This window comes from Enhydra lutris, unplaced genomic scaffold (genome assembly GCF_002288905.1).
Source record: "Enhydra lutris kenyoni isolate GAN:26980312 unplaced genomic scaffold, ASM228890v2 scaffoldscaffold14, whole genome shotgun sequence".
NCBI classification, from domain to species: Eukaryota; Metazoa; Chordata; class Mammalia; order Carnivora; family Mustelidae; genus Enhydra; species Enhydra lutris.
In genome coordinates this window covers 17243659-17262002 of record NW_019154098.1, presented here as the reverse complement: position 1 = coordinate 17262002, position 18344 = coordinate 17243659, and the positions used below count along the sequence as shown (strand labels likewise).

The window sequence follows — 18344 nt, the reverse complement described above, 5'->3', positions numbered from 1 at the left end:
AAAAAAAAAAAAAAGACTCAGATGCTCAAACTGATGGAGCCACCCCTGTTATGTATATTTTCAAACCTACTGCTGTGGACTGAATTGTGTCCCCTTGAAATTCATATGTTGATGCCTTAATCCCCATTGTGACTGCATTTGTTTTTTTTTTTTTTCTTAAGATTTTATTTATTTATTTGACACAGAACAATCACAAGTAGGCAGAGAGGCAGACAGAGAGAGAGGGGGAAGCTCCCTGCTGAGCAGACAGCCCTAGGAGGACTCCATCCCAGGACACTGAGATCATGACCTGAACCGAAGGCAGTGGCTTTAACCCACTGAGTCACCCAGGCACCGCCTGTGACTGCATTTGGAGATAGGAGGAAATTCAGATGAGATGAGGTCAGGTATCTGCCTTGTGAGGCCACAGTGAGAAGACGGCTGTCTGCAAGTCCGGAAGAGAGCTCTCACCAGAAACCGGAGGCGGCTAGACCTTGATCTTGGACTTCCCGGCTGCCAGAACTGTGGAAAAATGCATTTCTATTGTTTAAGGTCCCAGTCTAGGGCATTTTGTTACAGCAGCCTGAGACCAAGATACCTGCCAAATATAGAAAAAAGAAAAAAAAACCAAAAAAGCAAAAACCAAAAACCAACAACAAAAAACCAAACAGCGAAAAGAATCATTTACCTATTCTCCAGACCCAACAATTAGATATGATTAGATGTATGTTCTAGAAACAGTAAGATGGTTGTGTTGGAGGGGTTCAAGCTGGAGAGGGGGCATGTTAGGTGCCTCCTGCAGACTTCCGGGCAAGTGTGTTGACAGCTCTAGTTGGGGGAGGCAGTGGAGAAGGAGGGGAACCATCAGGGACGGATTGAAGAGTAGAATTGATGAGGCACATGAATTTCAGTCATGAGTCTGGGCTTCATTGAATCTGAGATGCCAGGGGTTATAAGATGCAGCTTGAATTCAAAGGTATTAAGAATGAGAAGGATGTTCATCTTGGATTGGATGAAATGCACTAGAATCAAAGATCGGGGCCGCCAACCCCGCATGGGAATGCTGGACACCAGCTCACAATTTATTGGTGTGTAAAAGACACACCAATATTGATATCTAGAATCCTGATACATGGTATGGATGAAGGAGGGTGTCTTTTTTATGCTTCCTAAGTTCAACTCCTGCTGTTCTGGATTAAAGGACATGTTGGGAGGTGGGTTGTGTGGTTGGGAACTTAAAGGAGCTCTCAGTTTAACAAAATGCTACCCAGATGTGATGATGTCATTTGCAAGGCCACAGTCATGCCCAGTTTAGAAGCAGCCAGATTCTGTTTATTTAATAAAAGTGGATGTTTTGAATGGTGATGCTAGGGGAGGGCCTCCTGCATCCTTTTCCGGGAGCTTTCTTGGGCTTCTAGGGAGAGCTTGGATTCCACAGGCAGATGGAGCTATTATCCTTGTTTTCTCTCCCCAGTGACAGGCCTACCAAGCCTGTAATTACAGGGGACCAGCATCCCTTGTTTTGGAGCTGGGATGGTTATATAAACACCGAGAGCAAACATTGCTTTCCCAGGCTCTACTTCGAGGACCTGAAATTCCCCTTTGGAGGGCACCGCATCCAACTCAAACAAGGTACCTGGCAGAGGGGCGGGGCGCAGCTTTCTGCAAGGAGAGCCCGATGCAGGCTTGAAGGATCAACACGCCAGGGTGGGCCCTAGTCATACAGCAGGGGTGCTTGTATCTGCACACCCAGGAACCCCCAAATGGATTTCTGCCTTTTCTAATCTGAAATAGGATTGAAGAATTCATGCGAACGTTTTTTAGAAAGTTCACGCAGAGCCAGACCTCTCTGTTGCAAGTTATTTTAGGACATTTTATCGGTCACTGTTTTGGAAAAAAAACACTTTAGCCTTTGTGTTCCCGGAAGTACCCAGCAAAACTGGCCCCTCTAGACCCCTGAGCTGTGAGTGCAGGCCCTGGATTTAGGCAGCCTCGATTTGAATCCCAGTTCTTTTGTATGTCGTAGGGCAAGCTGCTTATCCTTCCTGTGCCTCTGTTCTCTCCTCCGTAAAATGGGAATAATAAATAGTATCTATTTCATCGAATTGTTGAGATAACCAAGCATTTAGTGTGCTTAGAACAGTGCCTAGCTATTTAACATAAAACAATAATTTAACAATATCGAACACTAATAATTGTTCAGTTTCCTGCGCCAAGCACTGTTCTACATGAAATAGCTCATTTGGTCCAACCAGCCATCCTATGAGATAGGTGCGCTTGTCATTCCCATCTTATACATGAGGAAATTGAAGCAGAAAAGTCTATTTAATACGTATTAGTGTGTCTCTGCTGAACTTCATGTATACCTGATTGTGGAATATTAAAATTGTTGGTTCCTATGTCTGAGTCTCTCCGTTAAATGTGTGGGCTCCTAAATACAATGACTCCAGTTGCCCTTTTCCACTTAATAGACCTAGTACCAGGCACCCAGTAGGTAAATAATGTTGAGTAAATTGGATCTGGCTGAATGGGAAATCTCAGTTCACGGTATCACCATGAAAAGATTTTTAAAATTTTTTTCAGTATTGGCTCCCAATGATATTGTATGGCTCTTTCCGAGGTTTCATGGGAACGGGCCCCTTGGTGACCTTCAGGCCAAGTCCTGCAACCTTCTAGCTCCCACCAGTTATTAACAATCTCATTCTGGTGTGCGAGCCTCAGCCTGGTTAATTTTACAGCATCTCCCTCAGATCTGAGCTCTCCTCTCTGCCCCACCAGGGCTCCGGGGGCTGCCTGGTTTCTTTGTGGCTGTCCCTCTTTCTGGGGCTTAGGTGAAGGGTGGGAGTGGGAGGGCAGGAATGGGAGGAGGCAGAGGCTCTTCCTTACTGAGTTTAAGAGGAGGTTTCCATCCTCTCTCCGTGGGTTGTGGCTGCTTGTCTAGCTAACTGGTTTGTGGTCAGTTCCCTTGGGGGCAGGTTCTAAAGCTGGCTCTCCTGTGGGCTGTGGGAGCAAGTCCTTCCAAGTCCCCTTTGGGAGTCTCTCCCCACACATTTCCCTGCACGGAGATGTGGCTCCAGCAAAACCTCTTCCCCATGACCTTGCTTCAGTCCTCACGGCTATCAATGGCTGCTGGGGCACTTACCTGAGGGGCCCCCTCTTAAGGAGATGCAGGAAAGATGGCTCAAGCCTAGTTACCTTCTTAGCATCCAGCCTACCCAGGGAAACCTCGCACACCCTTGCATGCCCCTGGGCACAACGCAGGCTGCCTTGCTGCCCCTCTGTCTCCCGCAGGCCCAGGCCCGTGTTCTCTCTAGGGCTCTTTTCCTTAGCCCCAGGCACCATTTGCAAGCCCATTGCCTAAGCAGCCAACCATAGGGGAATGAAACCTTAGTATTCCAGATGGCTGGAACCCCTGGGCTTTATGAATGATTCTCCTGGAGTCCCGGCTGTGACTTAAGGGAGGGGATAGTCTCTTTCCATGAACACTTCTCTCCCCTCCTGGCTGAACTCCTCTCTCTTTCTCCTTCTTTTTTTTTTTTAAAGATTTTATTTTATTTATTTGACAGAGAGAGAGACATCACAAGTAAGCGGAGAGGCAGACAGAGAGAGAGAGAGAGAGAGGAGGAAGCAGGCTCTCCGCTGAGCAGACAGCCCGACGCGGGGCTCGATCCAAGGACCCTGGGATCATGACCCAAGCCAAAGGCAGAGGCTTTAACCCACTGAGCCACCCAGGCGCCCCTCTTTCTCCTTCTTTATATTGATTCTGGATGGTTGATTCTAGCCTTTCCATAAGCCCTGCAGTGAGGTAGCTGGCACCCCCGTTGCACTTAGCATGTCAGGATTCTCAGCACCACTTGTCTTCTGCATTGGGTTTTAGCCAAAGTTCTGGGACCTCATAGCAGCACTGTTCACAGTAGCCAAGATGTGGACGCAACCTCAATGTCCATTGGGGGATGAATGGATGAAGAAAATGTGGTGTGTATTGGTGTGTACTGTGGTGTGTATGGGTGTGTACTGTGTGTACGGACACATGATGGAATGTTATTCAGCCATGAAAAAGGAGATCCTGTCATTGGTGATAATATGGGTGAAACTTAAGGGCATTACATGAAGTAAAATAAGTCAGGCAGAGAAAGACAGATACTGTTTGATCTCACTTATACATGGAATCTAAGAAAGCCAAACTCCTAGAAACAGAGACTAGAATGCTGGTTGCCAGAGCTATGGGCTAAGATGGGGAGCAGTTCATCAGAGGGTACAAATGTCCAGTCATAAGCTGAGTAAGTTTTGGAGACCTAAGACATAGTATGGTGACTGTGGCTAACAGTGCTATATATTCGATATTTGACAGTTGCTCAGAGAATCTTAGAGATTTTCTATCTTACAATCTTAGAGAATCTTAGAGATCATAAATATTCTCACCACACACACACTCACAAATGGTAATTATGTGAGTTGATAGAAATGTTAAGTAGTCTTATTTGGTCATCAATTCAAGTATACATGTGTGTCAAGTCCTCAAGTCGTGCACCTTAAACTTGAACAATGTTATATGTCAGTTATATCTGGATAAACCTGGAGCAAAAACCACAGCAAAACTGGGGAGGACGTTTCTAAACTTAAAAAAATCTTCCAGAAATAACTTAGGAGACACTTTATTTCCTAAGTGATTCTATGCAACAGGCCATAAAATTTAATGTGTATCTTTCTTTTTCCTCCTCATACTTGAAGCTATGACTTTGTGAATTGTAGGTCTTTGGCAATGAGTCATTGGAAGTTTTTCCAAATTATATACACAGACAATTTTTTTTTATTTTAAGCTAAGAAATATGGCACATGTTAGAAATACTTGAAAGGCACAGCTGTCCCCAGTGCTGGGGAATGAGGTGACCCATGTTAGTGAAACTAGTTAAAATCGATTGACTAGGAAAAAAACAAAAGCAAAGTTTTTGGGACCAGAAAAACCCCACTTAGCCTCCTGTTATAGTAATTATCAAGTTACAGAGTATCATTTTGGGGGCAGACACCATACATTCCTAGGTCTCAGTTGTCTCAGTGAAATGGGGGACGGGGTGGGCCGTATGCTTACAGGAAGTTGATAGAAGCTGGACCAGATCACCTCTTCTGGTCTCTGTCAGTTTTAACATCTTTAAGTCTGTGAAGTTCATGGTTTCAGGTTTGCCCAAATTCAAGGTTTCTCTCCTTCTTTGTTTTGTCTCAAGTTAAAATCGCATTCGTGTCAAGGCATTTCCTGGTTGTGAAGCCAGACCTGGAAAGGGGGACAGTGCTAACTAGGAGAGGAGAGGAGAGGAGAGGAGAGTATTGTGCTTACATATATGAGGGAATGGAAACAAAGCAGTGCTCTGTGTCTAATCTGTTCCATCTCCCGGTGGCAGGGCTGTTAGCACAAGCCAAGAATTCTTTCAGATATTTGTCGGCAAGTCTTCATCTAATAGCAAGCCCATTGGAATGGCAAGGCTAAAGAAAATGTATCCAGGAGACCTCTGGGTGTCTGGTGCAGGAAATATGTATTTCACAACGACTTTTCCCAAGGCACTGTATTAGGTGCTGTGCAGGGAGGACGGTTCTGGTGTCATAAAAACCACACTGGGTTTAGGGTGAGACAGATTTGAGCTTAAACCGTAGCTCGGTGGTTTTGAAAGTGTGTGGCCAGAGTATGATGGTAAATGTTGAAGAAACAGCTCTGAAGAAGGAGGAGGTTGAGGAGGAAGAAGAGGAGGGGAAGGAGGGAGGGAGAGGAGGAGGGGGGAGGAGGCAGAGGGGGAAGAGGAGGGAGAGGAGGAAGGGGAAGGGAAGAAGGAAGTAGAAGTGGGAGGAGTGGGAGGAGGGGGAGGAGGAGAAGGAGAAGCAGCAGATCTGTAGCTCCTTCTGATTTCTGTGGTGTGAATATTCTCACTAAGGCCAATATTAAATTACCGACATGCCACTGAACGCGGAGTTGGGAAGAGACAAACCCGTGCAGGTCAGCTCTCATGAGCCAGCTCCAGCGCCCTGTGCTGTGTGATCTAGGACAGAAGATTTCGTTTTTCTGAGCCTCCTCAGTTTCCGTATCTGTGAAGTGGGTTGGTGCTAGCATACACCTTACAGGGTTGCTCTGACAATTAAAAAAGAATAATGTATTTGAAAGCAAGGATTCAATTTAATATTGATATTACGTCTGGGATTTCTTACTACTTATGAGTTTATTTGTTTTAAAGATTGGATGTATTCATTTTATTTGAGAGAGAGAGAGAGAGAAAGAGGCGGCAGAAGGGCAGAGGGGGAGGGAGAGAATGTCAAGCCCCGATGTGGGACTTGATCTCATGACCCTGAGATCAGGACCTGAGCCAAGAAGCCAAGAGTCAGACACTTAACTGGCTGTGCCACCCAGGCACACCTACTGAGGAGTTTATACAATTTAAAGGATATTCACTCAAGCAACATTCTAACCATTGGAGGGTGTGTATGTGCTTGTTTTGGAGAGGAGGGTAGTGATGGTGTTGAAGAAGAAAAGCATAAAAGAAAACAAAAATACCAAATAACATAGTTCTCTCTGAGCTACTGTATGACTTCCTAAAATTACAAGAGGATATTTGAGCCAAAAAGGACCTAGAGACTAGCCGATCCAACATACCTTCATGTTATAGATGAGGAAATTGAGTCAGAAAGCCGAAATTTATATTCATATTTATATTTATCCTGTCTCGTCAACAGCCTGGTGGGACAGACCCCTGAGTAGAGGCCAGGGCTCCTGAGTGGTTGTCTATCCAGGGCTCATTCTGGGAGCCCTCCCCTTTTGAGCAGGTGTTTATTGACTAAAGAAATGGGAACTCTCAGGCTTATATTCATACTGATCAGGAAAATAGTTTGGCTTAATGTTCAAAATAACTTTAAACTGTTGGTCCTGGAGCACCTGTTTGGCTCAGTTGGTTAAGCATCTGCTTTCGGCTCAGGTCATGATCCCAGGGCCCTAGGATCGAGCCCCACATTGGGCTCCCTGCTTGGCAGGGGAGTCTGCTTCTCCTTCTCCCTCTGCCCATCCCCCCTGCTGATGCTCGCTTTCTCTCTTGCTCTCTCACTGTCAAATAAATAAATAATAAAATCTTAAAAAAAAAAAAAGAAATTAGTGGTCTCAGGGACACCTGGGTGGCTCAGTCAGTTGAGCATCTGACTCTTGGTTTGGGCTCTGGTTGTGATCTCAGGGTCCTGGGATCGGGCCCCGAGTCTGGCTCCACACTTGATGGGGAATCTGCTAGAGATTCTCTCTGTCCTTCTCCCTCTGTCCCTTCCCCGCTAAAACAAATAGATCAATATTTAAAATAAAACCAGTGGTCTCCGAAGTGGGGTCCTGGAAGGAAAAAATGAAAATTGCCATTGACTGCTTTATTGAAGAGAAAGAAATAAAGCAATTTTCCATGGTTTCTGATGGGAAATAATCTCCTTATGTAATTCCAGTGAAGGGACATTAGTGAAAGGACTGCTTGGAGATGTGTGGGCAGGGTAAGGGGACACAAAGGCCCCCAGAGGTGAGCCACAAGGAGCATTGCTTCTCCCAGGCTTGGAGAGGAGGCCCAGGGTAGCTGGAGCCACAGGGAGGATTTATCTGGAGGAAGGAAACAGTCCCGTCAGAGACAAGTGGCCAGCCAGGAGGGAGTGGGCAAGAAAGACCCCCAAATTCTCTCTTTCTCTCTGGTCTCTGCTAGCACCTCCCATTGGGCAAACCCAACCACACACCAAGCCACACCACACACCAATCCAATGTGGATCCAGCCCTTTTCGATCAGCCCTCCAGGGCACGGAGCTGGGCATGGATTTGGGGACAAACAGAGAACAACCAGCACAGAAGCTTTCCAAATATTTAATATCCAGATTGCTAATGGCCCTCTCTGTCCACCTGTCAGACATCAGGTGTCATGTCAGTCAGTACCCGAGGCACTTTGACCCCAATGCAAAGCGGAGGCCAGTGGTACCCTGAGTCAGTCTTTTGTTTTTGTATATTGTAACATACTGCAACTTCTTTCTGCCTGGCCACGCGGATTTATGGATTACAGTACCTAGTTTTAAAAATGAAATCTCACAAAATGCACAGATGCTTTAAGAAGGTTCTTGCAAAGACAGAGCAGAGCGAAGATACTGCAGTTGCGCATAAAGGAACAAGAAAGTGTCGGCCCTAGCATGGCTGTTCCTGGGAAGGCCTCCTCATGGGCTACAGTATCTGCTACAGTGACAAGCTAAGGAAAACCGACCCAAAATTGACTCGAAAATTCAAAACGATCACAACTATTTGAAGTACAGGTTTATTTCCATCATTAGTAATGTTGACTGTCCTCCTAAGTGTTCATTATGTTTTGAAATATTAATGATAATAAGGCCTGCGTATACTTTTAAAAAAAAAGATTTTCTTTATTTATTTGAGAGAGAGGGGAAGAGAGCAAGTGTGAGCGGGAGGGGAGCAGGCAGGGGGGCAGAGGCAGAGAATCTCAAACAGACTCCCCGCTGAATGCGGGGCCCAACGTGAGGCTCAGTCCACGATCCATGAAATCATGACCTGAGCTGAAACCAAGAGTCGGACGCTCAACCCACTGAGCCACCTGGCATCGCTGCCTGTATTTAATAAATACACATAGGGGTGCCTGGGTGGCTCAACGGGTTAAGCCTCTGCCTTTGGCTCAGGTCATGATCTCAGGGTCCTGGGATCGAGCCCTGCATCGGGCTCTCTGCTCGGCAGGGAGCCTGCTTCCCCCTCTCTCTCTGCCTGCCTCCCTGCCTACTTGTGATCTCCGCCTGTCAAATAAATAAATAAAATCTTAAAAAAAGTAAAACAAACACACATATATTGGGTTTATGCGAAAAATGCTTACTCATGGGATGATCGGAGACCATTGGTTTGAACAATAAAGAAAGGCTACAGTTGTGGTAATTATGCTTCTCTTTACGGACAGCAAAGCCTCCACGGTTTTTCTGCCTAGAGCATGTAAGGCAGAAACAGAAAATGGAAAGTGACCTTAGTGAATAATAATAAAAAATGTTTATATAAAACTCACTACGGGTTAAGCACTGCTCTAACCACAAATCCCACCTGACAGATAAGAGGACTGAGGCCCGTCTAAGTTGAGCAGTCTGCTGGATACAGCAAGGAGCAGGCAGGACAGAGTTTGAACCCCAGCTTCAGAGTCTTTGCTCTGGATCACCATGCTAGGCTGCCTCTCTGAAGGAAGTAGGGGCTTCTTGGAATAATTTTGAAATTAAGACAAAACTATCTCCTCACACCTGTCAGAACGGCTAAAATCAATAACACAAGAAACAACAGGAGCTGGCAAGGATGTGGAGAAAAGGGAGCCCCTGTGCGTTATTGGTGGGAAGGCAAACTGGTGCGGCCACTGTGGAAAACAGTATGGACGTTCCTCAAAAAGTTAAAAAGAGAACTAACATATGACCCAGCAATTGCACGAGTAGCTGTTTACCCAAAGAACATGAAAACACTAATTCAGAGGGATGCATGTGCCCCGGTGTTCACAGCAACAGTATCTACAAAAGCCAAATTAGGGAAAGAGCCCAAGTGTCCACTGACTGATGAATAAAGAAGATATGGTCTATATACAATGGAATGTTGTTAGTCATAAAGAATGAACCTTAGCATGTATAACGACATGGACGGAGCTAGAGAGTATTACGCTAAATGAAATAAGTCAGAGAAAGACAAATACCATATGATTTCACTCATATGTGGAATTTAAGAAATAGAACAAACAAGCAAAGGGGGAAAAGCAAGAGAGGGAGAGAGAGAGAGAGAGGCAAACGAAGGAACAGACTCTTAACTCCAGAGAACCGACTGATGGTGGCCAGAGGGGAGGCGGGTAGGGGGATGGGGGGACTAGGTGGTGGGGATTAAGGAGGGCACTCATTGGGGTGAGCACCTCGGGTGTTGTATGCAGATGCTGAATCACGATATTGTACACTAAAACTAATATTACACCATGTGTTAACTAACTGGAATTTAAATAAAAACTTGAGAGAAAAAATAGCTGACTTTGGCTGCTAGCGGATATAAGAAGGCTCACGTTTCTTTCACACACACAAAAGAAAAAAACAAAATATAATTAAAACAATGAATGCCGGTTTAAAAAGTACAGAGAAAGGGGAGCCACTCAGTTTTATGTGGGGTAAGAGTGACTATTTCATTGCACTTTCTAGCATCTGCCAAATATGATTTCTCAGGATGTGGTAGTTGGCAGACAGCCCCTTATAGCCACTAGATTCCACTGTCTCTCTGGGTTTTCTCCCTTTCCTTCCTGCCCTCTGAAGCCTTCCTGCAGACTTGCCTTGCCCTTGTTCTCTTTCTAGGAGCTTGTACTAGTTAGGGTTCCCCAGAGAAAGAGAACCAGTCAGATGTATCTCTCTCTCTTGCTCTGTCTTTCCCCCTATCTCCATATAGATATACACAGTCTCTTTCTTTCTGTCTCTCTCTCTCTGTATATGTGTATAGATATATTTTATTCCTTAAAATCTGTGAATTTTTCATCTATGTCTATCTTTAAGGAATATAGGTATGTCTATCTATCTCACAGGTGTGGAGCTGGCAAGTCTGTAATTTGTAAGGAAAGCTGGGGGCTCCTGGGTGGCTCAGCTGGTTAAGCGTTTGCCTTCAACTCAGGTCATGATCTCAAGGTCCTGGGATCGAGCCCCGCGTCAGACTTCCTGCTCATTGGGGAGTGCTTCTCCCTCTCCTTCTGCCCCCCTGCCCATGCTTTCTCTCTCTGTCTTGCTCTCTCTCTCTCAAGTAAATAAATAAAATCTTTATTTTTATTTTTTTTTTAAAGATTTTATTTATTTACTTGACACACAGAGATCACAAGTAGGCAGAGAGGCAGAGAGAGAAGGGGGGAAGCAGGCTCTCCGCTGAGCAGAGAGCCCAATGTGGGGCTCGATCCCAGGACCCTGGGATCATGGCCTGAGCTGAAGGCAGAGGCTTTAACCTACTGGGCCACCCAGGTGCCCTATAAATACAATCTTTAAAACAAATTTTGTAAGGAAGACCGGCAGACTGGACGCCCAGAGAAGAGCTGATGTTTCAGTCTTGTGCAGTCTGGAGGCCGTCTGGAGGAAGAATTCCTTCTTTCTGGGGGGGCACATCAGCCTCTTCCTCTAAAGATCTTCAGCAATTGACGAAGGCCTACCCACTTTCTGGAGACTAATCTGTTCTACTCAAGGTCTGCTGATTTAAATGTTAATCATAGCTGGAAACTACCTTCACAGCGCTGTCTGTGCGTTGGTGTTTGACCTAACAATGGGTACTGTGGGTTAGCCAAGTTGACTCAAAATTGATCATCACAGCATTTGTTGAAAGGACCTGGGGTTCACTGATCTTTGGTTAAGCAAGGCTTAGGCCCAGGCCCTGGGACCCCAGGGAACACAGAGCCCTTCTTCAGTTCTCTTCAGAAGGGAAACCTGCCCAACCTTCAGTGTTTTGTGTCGTTTTTTTTTTTTTTTTCAAGAAACCTCTTGACAGCACTCAACAGGCTTGGGTAGTAAGTCTTGGTCTCTGGCTTTTAAGCCACAATCCCTGGCTTCCAGATTCCGGAGGAGCCCTCATTTATACGGATTCAGGAAGAGTGTGTTGGCTTGTGTCTTATCCCACATGCTTCCTTTTCAGAAGCATGAACTCAGTCCTTCCTCTCTGAATTCTTCTGGTACTTTGTACCTCAGTCGGGGTACTTGGAATTCGGATCTTATGTTGTAGTTGACGTACCTTCTCTTGGGCCTCCCAGCTCTGCCTTCCCCCTCCCCCCCCCCCCCCCCCAGATCTATGAAAGTTCTTGAAGGCAGGGGTTGGGCTCACACTTCTGAATGACTGCTTTCCTGCCGGGACACTGCTGCTTCGTAAACATGGCTTCTTGGAGAGACTTTGAAATGCTGATCCTCTGTGACATTTCTTGGGCAGGAATGTGATGGGTGTTAACCTCAATGAAGTCTGTGTCAGAGGCACAGGAGACAACTTTACACCTACCACACCGCAGGCAGAGCTCTCCTGTCTAGCCTTGAAGATCACACATGCGGGCATAGCTCTTGCCACTGAGTTAGGCTCTCAAGACAGTTGTGCCTTTCATTTGCAGACAGACCCTCACTCAGCCTGGCGGCAGGGGACATGCAGCTGAAGGGTCAGGACTGATAACTTTGTAGGGCGGGCTGCTGGACCCAGGCTAGCAAATCTGTCAGATGAACTGTGTTAGTTCCTGTGACTGCTGTCACCAATTACCACAGATTGAGTGGCTTAAGACAATGCAGATCCATCAGAATTCCAGAAGTTTGACCCAGGTCTCAGGGGACCAAGTTCAAGGTGTTGGCTGGGCTGCATTCCTTTCTGCATGAGAGAATCGTTTCCTTGCCTTTTCCTGCTTATAGGTGGTGTTCAGGTTCCTTGGTTCATGGCCCTGTTGCTCGCTCTTCAAAGTCAGTAATGGCTGAAGGGCCCTTGGTCCGTGACATTACTCTGTCCTCTTGTGCCTTTCTCTTCCACTTTTAAGGACCCTTGTGATTGGGCTCACCCAGGTAGTCTGGAATAATCTCCATCTCAAAGCACTTAACTTAATCACACCTGCAAAGTCTCCCTTGCCGTGTAACACAGTCGAAGCATCTGGGCATTGGGATGGGGACATATTTGGAGAGTCATTATTCTGCCTACAGTAGTAGCTTTATGATTTCCATTTAAAATAAGTAATTAATGTAAGATAGGATTTTAAATGGAAAGATACAATAATTTCACTCATTGTAACAATGCTAGAGTTTTTGAGATATATTTATGCTTAATTTATTAAATTTATAGGTTATTAATTTACCTGGGAATGTTTTACTTATTAGGGTTGATGCTTACTCGAGCAGGTATTTGAAGTACTTATAAAAAAAAAAGCAAATGTGTCAGATTTATAATTGTAGCTTTAACATGTTTAAAGGAATTTTCTTTCTTTCTTTTTTTTAAAGATTTATTTATTTGAGAGAGAGCGAGTGAGCATGAGGAGGGGCAGAGGGAGAGGGAGAGAGAAACTTTAGCAAACTCCTAGCTGGGCTTAGAGCCCCAGGCAGCGCTCCATCTCACAAACCTGAGATCATGACCTGAGCCAAAACCAAGAGTTGGACACTTAATTGACTGCCCACCCAGGGCCTCCAAGGAATTTGAATTAAGTGTATAAAAGGGACTCGTTTTTTAAAGAGACTTTAGTCTGTTCAATTTGAGTTTATCAAACAGTAATAGAGCCCCTTTTATTTCGTATGAAAGTTTACTAGACTTGTAAAGATGTAGTTGAACTTAAACTTTAATGAAAACTAGGTCTTCACATTTGTTACTTTTTCAGCTCCCATTAATTTTTAACCAAGAAGCTATAAATAGTTCTGTCTATGCCCATAAACTCACACTGATTCTTATTCGAGTAAAGGGTAAGCATGTGATCAGTGAGACTTTCAAAAGCATTTTGTGAATGTCAGTGTATGTTATTAATTCATTCAGCCCAGCCCTGGGCTGGGTACTTTGACACAGCCCCACGTGAGACTGCAGTCCAGATGCAGGGAAGGGGTATGGGGAGGTGAGATTTACTCAGTCTGAGGAGGCTTTAGGGAGGAGCTGGCCGTAAGGAGCCATAAGTAGATGTTTATCAGACAGAGGCAGGGGAAGAAAGACTGCCTGGGATATTTAGTGAGTGTTGAGCTTTTGTGATCCTGGTGAAAATTAAAAAAAAAAAAAAAAATCTGAAATTTGCCTTTTGTGTTGTTTTTTTTTTTTATGATTTATTGATTTATTTGAGAGAAAGCAAGTGAGGAAGTGAGCACAAGCAGAGGGAGCAGCAGAGGGAGAGGGAGGGGAGAAGCAGGCTGCCTGCTGAGCAGGGAGCCCAATGTGGGACTCTATCCCAGGACCCTGAGATCATGACTAGAGTCAAAGGCAGACAGACGCTTGACTACTGAGCCACCCAGGAGCCCCTTTATGTAGTTTTCTGATGGAGAGTTAGGGCAGAATCAGGGTGCGTTTCAGGGTAAATGTATTATTAATTCAGCCACCACATCGGTCACCTGAGCGCATCACACCTAACTAGAGATGCAGAGCGATTCCTAACCTAGTTTCTCAGACCCTCGTTTCTTGGGGAATCGTGATTATTAACATTTATGGAACACGTGTGGTGTGCCTGGTTCCGTGCCTTTTCCTCTGTATTCATTCACTTAACCTTCACAACCCTGAGTAATAGGTTTATTGTCACCATTTTGGAATCTCGGAAACTGAGACCTAGAGGAATTAAGGGGACAAAGGTCACACTGTAGGTAAGTGGCAGGACCGTGATCAGAACCTCGCACAAGCCATTCCCTCTTCCCGGAATGCTCATGACCTCACTCTTCGCAGCTGGCTCTTCCTCACATTTTAGGTCCCAGCCTCACTCTCTTTTGTGGGAGAGACCCCCCCTGCTCAGCCCATCCTAAGCAGGTTCCCTTGTTATCCTGCATCTCAGCCCCTTGTTTAGTCTTACCGTAGCACTTATGATTTAAGTGTTTTCCTACTTGCTTTGTGTGTTTGTCTTTGTTTTTCCTACTAGAATCAGAATTCCGTGAAGGCAGGCATTCTGTCCATCTTGTACATTATCGTGTTCCCAGTCCCTTGCACAGGTCCAGGGTATAATAGCTGTTCCGTAAATGTCTATTGATGAATAAATTGATCCTGATTTGACAGCTCATTATTCCCTAATCATTGTAGTACACACACCGTATGTGGAACTATCCCATTGAAGCATAACACTGTGTTATTGATTGAGGTCCGCCCTCAGCAGCAAGCTTATTTCTCTACACGTTCCTAGAAATTTTATAACAATGATAAGTTTCTGTTACAAGGAATCTAAGCCTCACAAGGCAAAAGAGAAACATCCTCAGTATGCTGAAAAGCCAACTTGAATCGGCACACACCAAAAATGCGCCCGTGTGTTGTTGGAAAAACATTTATTGCAATTCAGTGTCAAAAATTTTTTACAAAAATATGCCACCGTCTGGTACAAACAACTATAAAAAAATCAATTCATCATGCAAGGAAAGTGTGCAAATAATTTACACAGAAGGACTTAGCTCACACAATATTAAATGAACATCTTTGCGTGAAATGAGACTAACCTTGTACTTTTAGTTACATGTCCAACCCCCTATAGCACTTTTTAGTAAAAGGAGTAAAGCTTCTAAGCTTAGGACATGGGCTTTCATGTGCATCCCCTTTAGCCAGGGTTACGGGCACTTGGTAGAACAAAGATGGTGCCAAGAGCTCTCAGGCCCTTGGTGGCAATCCGTGGAGCCTTCTGTTTAACAGACTCGTGCCTCGTTAATTAAACAAACATTGCTCTACCCAGAGACTGAAGAAGTCATGTTCAAACTCCAGAAGTAATGTTGTAGCAGATGGAATTTTAAGAAGTTCAGACATTTGGAACAGCCATCCATTTTTGGACAAATGGGGCAGGGCCGGGATTTTGGGAGCTTTCTCAGGAAGCTTTGTTTGCTGAGTTCAGGGACACTTTGAAAAATGTCCAGTAGACAAAGTCACAAGTATCTGTGGTCCCTTGCTCCTTGCTGCCTCTTGGAATAAAATAATCTGTCTTTGCTTGGTGAAGATGAGGTTTAGCAGAGAGTGGGAGGATCCCCCCCCACCCCAGGATAGAAACTCCCCAGATCTGTTGGCAGGTGCTAGAGGGTGGGGAGGAGAAGGGTATGGATTAAATGTACTTCTTAGTCTGAGAGGAGGTACCTGCTTGCTGACCGTCAGAACCTCAGTTTCTAGAAAGCAAGATGGCTGCTCGGCCATGATCTCTCTGCCATAAGGGCCACTTCTGTAATTAAAATGTGGGTACCCAGGGAAAAGTGAGTTTGTCAGGACGTGCCGCTTGCTCTGTGGCCAGCAGGTTGTACTCCCTAGAATGCTGTACTCACAACAGTGTCAGAGGTTTGCAAAAATGTTAAGTGGCTCCAGGGAGAAATGTTAACTTCTCCATGGAGAACCAGTGACTAGAAATATTTGGAAAAGATAATGGCCAGATGCCTCATACTGGACCCTCATGCTTGCCTTCCACGGTGAAGGTGTTGAGAACAATCAGGTCAAGTGTCACGCGTCTCCAGACAATACCAATGAATGCTGGGTAGGGGGCACAGAGTCAAGGCCTCAGAAAGTCCTGGGTTCATACTCAGGTCTACCACTGAGTACCAGATGGGCTCAGACATGCCCCCCGAATGTTCTGGACCTGCTATCTCATGTTGAAAGGCAGAAGGAATGCCACACTCCGCCATCTTCAACTTCCCTTCCTGCACCAAAGTCTGGGATGGGAGTTTCCTTCCTTTGGGAAACTATGGAGGGTTTACTCTCTTTAACAAAGGAGAGAAGAAAGCATCTAAAGAAAATGTGGAGTTTAAAGGAATTATGATCTTGTTTACTGAAGACATCAAGAGCCCAAGATATACCAAAGAGTCTTTGCATTTGTCTAGAGGTTCGGGGTGTTTCTGAGGTCTGTTTAAACACTAATAGGATTTTAGGCCAGGATCCAGTCAGAAGGATGGTTCACAGACTCAGATAGTTGGAAACAGATTAAAACAAAACAAAACAAAACAAAAAACGAAACGCCCAGATGTCCACATAGAAAATGTTGATATAGTTTAGTTTAAAAAAAAAAAAATTCACACATAAAATTACAGTTAAAAAAATTCACACATAAAATCGAGTGCGTAACAAAACATTATTGCCCTATAGCCCGGCAGAAAACTATAAACTCAGGTGTATAGTTTATGATAAACATTGTATTCAACACTACAAACGCTACACTGTTGAACATGTCTTGAAATGACTGACCTTGTAAATCACACCACTTGCTTAGACAAGTAAAATTCTAAGCCCCCTCCCTTCTCCCACACAGAAACCACAGAAAAAAAGGAGCTTCTGTTAAATTGGAAGCTCCCCATGAAAAACACTTTTCGAATCCACAGGGAATCATGGCAATAACGTGGTACCTGCTTGTCACCTTCCTTCTCCATCACCCAGGAAAGCCCACGGCCGAACTGAGTGTTTTGCAGAATCAACCCAGCCCATCCCAAAATCTCCTCCAGGCCACTTCCACAGAAAACTGATCGTCACTAAACAAATGTCATCTCACAGCTGACCCCCTGGGTATGTTTTTACTTGTACTTTTGCCCCTCGCCCTCCCATGCTACGAATCCCGCTGCTCAAAGTAATAACATCAAGTAATCATGCACTCTAGTTGAAGATGCCATGGACTTTTTTCTAGATCTTGCTATGAAGTGAGCGCTCACCTATTGTTTCCCTAAATGTTGTGCCTTACTCTCAAAAGACTCCAGGCTTGTTGCTCGTATACCCTTACTTTGGACCAGATCACACCTAACATCCCTGTGGACTTGTGCTCACGCACAGTGCTCTGGACTTCCTCCTTCCTTCTCCAGAAGTCGAAAGTACTTCCTAGCTGACATCAATGTCAAAATCTACGTTACCGGGGTGGGGGGGGGTAGGGGCAGTGGCTAGGTAGGTACAGCAACAAGAGGGGAGCCTCCTATCTCTTCCAGCAATTTCCATTTCCATCGTCCTGTCCCTCTGGCTTTTAGACCAGCAGTTTTGAGATGGGGATTCTTTGTCTTTGTTTTTTAGGTTGGGTTGTCCCCAGAGGGTTTGCCAATTCTAAAGATGATTAGTACCCAGGGAACGATAATTTTCTTTTTCATTCACTTTACTTATATGTGAGGCTCTGGTTATGCTAACAGCTACCATGGGGCGCCAGCTCAGACGCTCTCACCTGCTATGTTCTCCATCACCTTCCCACGAACCACAGCATCAGAGAGAGGCCATTTCTATTCCTTCCCCCATCCCTCTCCACCTGCCATTTCCTTTCTTAGTCTCGTCTGCCAATGAAGGAGAACCATCAATGTTGGTTTCTTCTCTTTTTTCCTTAAAAATTTTCCTCGGCTCTGTCACATACCATGTCCAAAAATGCCAACAGAGATGGGGAGAGCCCAGAGGCACCGTCAAGGGAAACATCTCAGAAGACCATCTCCCAGCCACTTGTGGTAGCGGTCACAGGCACGCCTTGCTGCCTAGGGTAGGAGACGCAGTCGCCGGCATTGCAGACCGTCCAGAGGAGACTAGTCGGCCAGTTTTGTGCTGATGGTCTCAAGCAGACAGCATTTCTGGGGCTGCAAACCTAAGGGTGCCTGGGAGTTCTCACCTCCCTGATCAGCATGAAGGGGCAGAGGTCATGAGTTGATGGACAGATGTGGAAGGCCATGAATGCCTACACCTAAAAATGCCAGAGTCAAAGTTTCCAGAGAGATCTCACAGCTACAATCAACCCAGC

At 45.2% G+C, this 18344-nt stretch overlaps 1 protein-coding gene across 2 annotated transcripts in view; it reads left to right on the top strand.

The window, feature by feature from the left end:
- Window positions 1-18328, top strand: part of LOC111146822 (WDYHV motif containing 1) — a 68606-nt gene extending 50278 nt beyond the window's left edge. The window contains exon 7 of one of the 2 annotated variants that reach the window (XR_002640566.1): window positions 17024-18328. The gene's annotated coding sequence lies outside the window, so the exon portion shown is untranslated. Of the gene's footprint in view, window positions 1-16968 lie in introns of both variants that reach the window. The other variant, XR_002640564.1, reaches the window with a different exon arrangement.
- Window positions 18329-18344: the final 16 nt, after the last annotated feature.